Below are 7,506 nucleotides of genomic sequence, written 5' to 3'. Positions count from 1 at the left end.
TGCATGGATAAAAAGTGGTCTATCCCGCCAGGCATGGTGGCTTCCAGCATTTTGGGAGGCTGAGGTGGGCAGATCACCAGAGGTCGGGAGTTCTAGACCAGCCTGACCAACATGGAGAAACCTCCTCCTCTACTAAAAATACAAAATTAGCCTGGCGTAGTGGTGCATGCCTGTAATCCCAGCTACTCGGGAGGCTGAGGCAGAAGAATTGCTTGAACCTGGGAAGTGGAGGTTGCAGTGAGCCAAGATTGTGCCATTGCACTCCAGCCTGGGCAAGAAGAGTGAAACTTTGTCTCAAAAAAACCCAAGAAACAACAAAAAACAAAGTAGTCTATCCATATAACAGAATATTACTCAGCCACGAAAAGGAATGAAATATTCATGCTACAACATGGGTAAACCTCAAAACATGCTGAGTGAAAGAAGCCAGACCCAAAAGGCCATAGATTTTATGACTGCATTTATACGAAATGTCGAGAACAGGCAAATAGAGCAGATTTCCCCTGACAGCCCTCAGAAGCAAACCACCCTGCTGACACCTAGATCTTGGACTTCCAGCCTCCAGAACTGTGAGATGGTGCATTTCTGTTGGTCAAGCTCCCCGGTGTGTGGTACTCTGTTATGGCAGCCCAAGCCGACAACAATAGTCTCGCTCGTCAGACTGGTGAAAATGTTAAACATTTGCTAGCATCCAGCTGGGGCTTTGGGGAAAGAGGCACTTAGATTCCAAGAGGCTGTAAACGGATGCAGTATTTCCAGAAGGTAATTTGGTGTTTTTTTTTTTTTTTTTTTTTTTGAGACAGAGTCTTGCTCTGTCGCTCAGGCTGGAGTGCAGTGGTGCGACCTCAGCTCACTGCAACCTCCACCTTCTGGGTTCAAGCCATTCTCCTGCCTCAGCCTCCCGAGTAGCTGGGACTACAGGCACCTGCCACCACACCTGGCTAATTTTTGTATTTTTAGTAGAGATGGGTTTTCACTGTGTTGGCCAGGCTGGTCTCGAACTCTTGACCTCAGGTGACCCGCCCCCTTGGCCTCCCAAAGTGCTGGGATTACAAGTGTGACCCACCACACTCGGCCAAATTTGGTAGTTTCTAACAAAGGTTGAAGTGTCCACACCTTGTGTCCTCTGGTCCCAGGTTAAAATGGAATCACCTGATTCCGGAAGCTTCTGCATGAGGATGTCTGTTATATCCCAGGACACTGGGAACCACATGAATGTCTATGGCTGGAGGGAGGTAAACTGGGAGTGTCATCCACATAGTGAAGTAATGCCTGGCTCGTGGAGAGAAAACAGCAGTCCTTACCTGGAAAGCTATCTGAAATGCGTAAAATCAAAGAGGCAAGTTGTAGAAAAATAAGCACAGCAAAATTCCATTTAGCTGCATGTATAACTGCAGTGAAAACTCAGAAACATTTGGAAGAATACACATTTGCTGAAGTTTTTTGTTTGTTTGAGACAGAGTCTTGCTCTGTTGCCCAGGATAGAGTGCAGAGGTGCAATCTTGGCTCACTGCAACCTCCGCCTCCCGGGTTCAAGCGATTCTCCTGCCTGAGCATCCCGAGTAGCTGGGATTACAGGCACATGCCACCACGCCCGGCTAATTTTTGTATTTTTAGTAGAGGCGGGGTTTTACCATGTTGGCCAGGCTGGTCTCGAACTCCTGACCTCAGGTGATGCACCCGGCCTGGCCTCACAAAGTGCTGGGATTACAGGTGTGAGCCACTGCGCCCGGCCACATTTGCAGGAGTTCTGCTAGAAGCATGAATGGCAGAACCTGTATCTCATTTTTAAAAATTTTTAAAGAGTGATATGATTCTGTGTGATTTTCACTGTGTGTTTTATATTTTCATTGTCTTTTGAAAATAATAATCGCTTTAACAATAAGCACTTAAAATAAACTAAGTCAATATAGAGACTACAATTCTATTACAGCTGGCTTTCAAGACAGGGGTCCTGTGAGGCCTTTTCCTTCCCAGCGTCCTCTGAGGAGCTGCATAATTTTCTGGCTTGAAATCCAGGTAACTCCAGATAACTGGTCACTACCCTTCAAAGCCCTGTGCTGGCTGAACCGTCCCTGCCTCATTTTGTTTCTATAGAGACCCTGTGGGGTAGTTCAAGGTGAGGCAGCGGTGCTGAGCGCAGGCTCAAGGCCGCACGGCTGCGCATGCTGAGACCAGAGTTGAGCCTGGGCATCTCTGGCCTCTGCATGGTTTCCTCCTCTGGGTCTGAGGATGAGCAAAGGCTGATTCTATCCAGCCTGACTCACCTGGGCTGGGGGGCGGCGTGGGGAGGAAGTGTCTCCTGTCAGCCCACATCCAAAATCACCATCAGCTGGTGAGCTTCCCAGGGGTGGGGCTGCTGGTCAGCGCCAGGGAGGCTGAGGGGTGACCCTCCGCAGGGGGCCCCTCCTTCCAGGAGGCCATGGTCGGTACCGCACAGCGAATGGACTGATCTGGTCGCAGCCTTAGCTCTTCCCAGTACCGCTTCCCTCCCGGAGACGCCGATGCACAGTGACCCGTGTGTCTGGTGCCTCCTGACTGATGGGATTCAACCACTGTCCGCCAAGCCCGGCGAGTTGGGGACAAATGGAGTGATGCTGTCACCCTCTGAGAGACAGGAAGCGGCAGCTCAGAACGGCGGCCGACTCCACCCGTGGGGTCGGCCGCCGAAATGCGCCTGGTTCTGAATTTACAGCGACAGGAAGCGACAGAGAGGACGACCCCAGACAAAACGGGGAGAGAGGAAGCAGACACTAATCAGAAACGCTGCAAACCCATCACTGAAAGTTTAGAACCAGGCCCAGTGAGTCGCTGCTGCCAGAAGTCTGACGGTGGACGCCCTCGGAGGGAGGGGCAGGCAGTGACAGGGATGTGAGGGGCGCACCGGGAGAGCTGGGCAGTCGCGCCTGGAATGGGGGCTGGATTGGACTTCACCAAGAGATTTTTAAATACTCATCACTTTTTAGTCCTTTAAAGTATTTCGGGGCCGGGCGCAGTGGCTCATGCCTGTAATCCCAGCACTTTGGGAGGCTGAGGTGGGTGGATCGCCTGAGGTCAGGAGTTCAAGACCAGCCTGGCCAACATGGCGAAACCCCGTAGCTACAAAAAACACAAAAATTAGCTGGGCCTGGTGGCGTGTACTGTAGTCCCAGCTACTCAGGAGGCTGAGGCAGGAGAATTGCTTGAACCTGGAAGGCGGAGGTTGCAGTGAGCCAAGGTTGTGCCACTGTACTCCAGCTTGGGCAACAGAGCGAGACTCTGTCACTCACACACACACACACACACACACACACAAAGTATGTTGGGTCCCTGAGAAGCAGCTCAGAGCTTTTCCTGTACAGCTCAGGCCCCCAGGTGGAAGCACCCCTCTGTCTTCCCACTGCCCCTCCTTGTGGCCCCCCAGCTGCCTGTCCTCCTCCTGCACACCCACATCCTGGTAGCCAGACAGGTTCCCATATGGCCCTGGGTGCTGCTGATGGGCCTGACTCAGGGCCAGGAAACAGGGGCAGCTGTCCAGGGCCTGTCGCTGAGTCACCAACTTCCCGCCCCCCACCCCTCCCAACTGCAGGCGTCAGCCTCTGGTGAGGCCATTAGCAGCCCCTCTTCCTCCAGGCTGAGCTGCCCAGAAAACCCCCAGCTGGATGAGTCACCCAGGGCACAGGTGGATTCACAGACTCCTGGCTGTGACTCTGCCTCTGACCAGCAAGGAGGTCCCTGAGGAAGCCTATCTCCCATGGGATGAGTTCACCAAGGAGCGGGAGGGGAGGCTACATGGTAGGGGGCGGGGCTGGGGACTGGGGGCTGGGAAGGAGAGGCTTCCCTGGCATAGAGCCCAGGGCAGTGAAGGAGTGGCCCGGGGGTGGTCTGTTGGAGAAAGAAGATGCAGGTGGTGGGTTTAGGGAGGAGAGAGTGCCACACTGCAGACAAGGATGGCTCCAGCTAAAGAGCCCAGGACTTGTGAGCTGAGCAAAGCAAGACATCAAAAGCGACGTCCTCCTCCACTCGCCCTGGAATTGGAGGGAAGAGTTGAGCTTGCGTGGAACTGCGTCCGGGGTGGGAGGTTGCGGGGGCTTCCTGAGAGGCCATGGTGGCTCCCAAGATGGTGGTAGAGGGCGTCCACTAATAAAAAGCTGACTAAACACCTTTCAAAGATGCAGCTCTTCAAATTCTCCTAGTGACCCCAGGCTTGTTTCAAGCCCATCTCCCTGGGAGACGGCAGCTTTCCACGAGGGGCTGTGCCACCAACGCTGCAGCGTGCGTGCTGCACAGCTCGCGTTCCAGTGCTAGGGGAGTGGGTGCGTGGGCAGCGGGGCACTCCTAGAACTATTCCCACAGCAGACGGTGAGCGGCAACTCAACCATCCTTTGCAAGTGAGATCAATACATCCTATATATATATATATATATATAGGTGGCTATAAATACACTCACTGTGATCCAGAACTAAATGCATCCCCAATCTAACTTCCCTTTAAAGAGCCCAGAAGTGCCTGCGGCCTTTCCAGCACCACGTTGTATGAGGGGAAACTGAGGAAGTGATGTGCCGAAAGACAGGTATTAACTGGCTGTGGTTATGGCCTGCTTTCACATTTTACCAAAATTTACAACCATGGAAACACACGGACTCAGGGACCTGCCTGTGGCAGAGCTTGTACTGTCCTACACCAACATCCCATGTCCCCCTCCTCCTTTAGCTCCAGAACCCAAGCGAGCTCAACATCATCCATAATAAAAGACCCTGTTTCCGACCTGTTTCCAAGCCTCCATTATGGCCGGGTATGACTCTGGCCAGCAAGATGCATGCAGAAGGAATCTTCCAGAAGGCTGCTTTAAAGATGGAATTCTGTTACCCAGTGTCCTCAAACCTCCAAAACTTGCTCTTACTCCTTTTCTCCCTTCTCAGCTTGCACTCGAAACTCCAATTTTTACCACCTTAACCCCTTAGTAAAAGCACCCAATTGTTTCTGTGAATGAAACAACTCTGTATAATGAACCCATTTAACAAGGTTCTATCGAGTAATCGAATACATATATTAAAAACTCATTCATAGAATGGTATAATTCTATCCATTGATACAAGTTTCACCTTAGCCAGATCCTTTGCCAGCTACTCATTTTTTTAGGGGAGCGACTCTAGGGTCTTTTTTCATGACTGCTGTGTTACTGGAGTGGGGCTGGGTGGCGTGGAAATCAGGGAATGGGGGAATCGAGGACACAGACATTTGCGGGGTCAAAGAAATGCCAATTTTAGGTCATCGAGCCATTTCATCATTTCTTGAGTAGTAATGAGATCGTCATGGGACTGATAGGTGGTATCGTTCGTCACGTTATCGTCCAAAACTCTCCCTTTGATGAGCCCGTCTTGCAGACATGAGCTCCTCAGCAGCGGTGGAGGTGGTGTACCCTCTCATGTGTTTTTATTCGTTCATTCATTCATTGAACATTTGCTGACCAGTGTGAAACTGATTGGAACAATTCCTGCCGCACGTGTTGGAAAGCCTCTACAGGCCATTGGCTTAAATAAGAGAGATGCTTCTTCTCCTCTGTTGTGAAACAAGCTTGGGAGTGCACAGCCCAGGGACCAGGCTCAGGGTCACTGGGACCCAGGATCCCTCGGCCTTGATGTGTCACCTGAAGCCATCACCTCATGGTCCAAATTGGTTGCCCACCTCCAGCCTTCACGTCCACATTCCAGGCAGCAGGAAGAAGGGAAAAGGACCAAAAAGGGGGCGTACCCGTGTAACCCCCTCCACCTGGAGTGTGCTGGGCCTCATTCTGTACCCGGTCAGTCCCGCTCACCTGTCAGGTTCAGCTCCCCTAATCCATGCATCTCCTTCCCACGACAATGGGGTGGTTATTTGTACAATAACCATTTGTTGCATACAGTTGGCCCTCCATGTCCACAGTGGGTTGGTCCCAGGAAACCCTTGGCCATGCAAATACCAAAATCGGTGGATGCTCAAGTCCCTTATATAAAATGGCATAGTACTTGCATATAACCTACGCACATCTTCCCATATGCTTTATTTTTAATTTAACTTTTTTATTTTTGAGATGGAGTCTCACTCTGCCACCCAGATGCTGGAGTGCAGTGGCGCCGTCTCGGCTCACTGCAACCCCTGCCTCCAGGGTTCAGGTGTACAAGTGATTCTCCGGCCTCAGCGTCCCTAGTAGCTGGGATTACAGGCGTCTGCCACCACGTGTGGCTAAGTTTTTGTATATGTAGTAGAGAGAAGGTTTTGGCATGTTGGCTAGGCTGGTCTCGAACTCCTGACCTCAAGTAATCTGCCTGCCTCGGCCTCCCAAAGTGTTGTGATTACAGGCATAAGCCACTGCGCCTGGCCCTCCCATATGCTTTAAATCATCTCTAGGTTACTTATAATACTGAGTATAATGTAAATGCTACATGAACAGTTGTTATACCGTATTGTTTAGGAAATAATGACAAGGAAAAAAGTCTGTACGTGTTCGTACAGAGAAACCCATCCTAGGCCTACCTACAAGGACCCAGTCCACAGTGGGTTGAACTCGCAGCTAGGGAACCCACAGATCCAGAGGGGCCAGCTGTAATGGGTCTCCGTGAGGGTCTAACTCCTTGAGGGCAGGGAGCCTGTTGCTGATTTCACCGCTGCAGCTCCATTGCCAGGGAGTGCACTGTTGAGCTCCCATGCAGTGGGCATGGCCCAGGAAGATGGGCTGGCTCGAAGGCAGCGGGGGACATCAGGCTTTCTGCTTGATTTCCATTACTCTAACGGTGACCCACTTTGTCTGCCGCACACTGGGCTGTCTTCAAGATGACAGGTTGACAATGACTGCCATTGGGTCATTACTGAGCAAAGAGCCATTAGCACAGTGGCTGTGGTTCCAGCACAGTCTGTGCCGGGAGGCAGGTGTCTGTCATCCCAGGTGTGCTGGCCTCGTTTGTCTGAAGGAATCTGCCGACCTCAGGAAACCCCAGCACGCCTTCAGGCCACTGCCTTGCTTGTCTGTAGCCTTCCCGTGGTCACCGCACTTCCGGGCCAGGGTCCCAGCCAGGGTTTATACCGAGACCCACTCACCCAGACTAAGCGGGAAGCAAGACGGTGGGTGTCATCCCACGTGGAAAAAGAACTTAGGGACCTGGAGGAAGCAGGCATGGACATATTTATTTTGAATACATGTGTCTAATTATTCAATGGAGCTTTCTTAAATGAATTCAAAATACACGTGAAGATTTGTTTCCAGTTGCTTAATGTCTTTTTAATAAGGAGGCTCTGACCAGATAACCTACCCTGAAATTTCTTTTTTTTTTTTGTTTTTTTGTTTTTTCAGATGGAGTCTCGCTCTGTTGCCCAGGCTGGAGTGCAGTGGCACGATCTAGGCTCACTGCAAGCTCCGCCTCCTGGGTTCCCGCCATTCTCCTGCCTCAGCCTCCCAAATAGCTGGGACGACAGGTGCCCGCCACCACTCCTGGCTAATTTTTTGTATTTTTGGTAGAGACAGGGTTTCACCGTGTTGGCCAGGATGG

Source organism: Pongo abelii, chromosome 9 (assembly GCF_028885655.2).
Source record: "Pongo abelii isolate AG06213 chromosome 9, NHGRI_mPonAbe1-v2.0_pri, whole genome shotgun sequence".
Classification (NCBI taxonomy): Eukaryota; Metazoa; Chordata; class Mammalia; order Primates; family Hominidae; genus Pongo; species Pongo abelii.
This window is presented reverse-complemented; position numbering follows the sequence as displayed.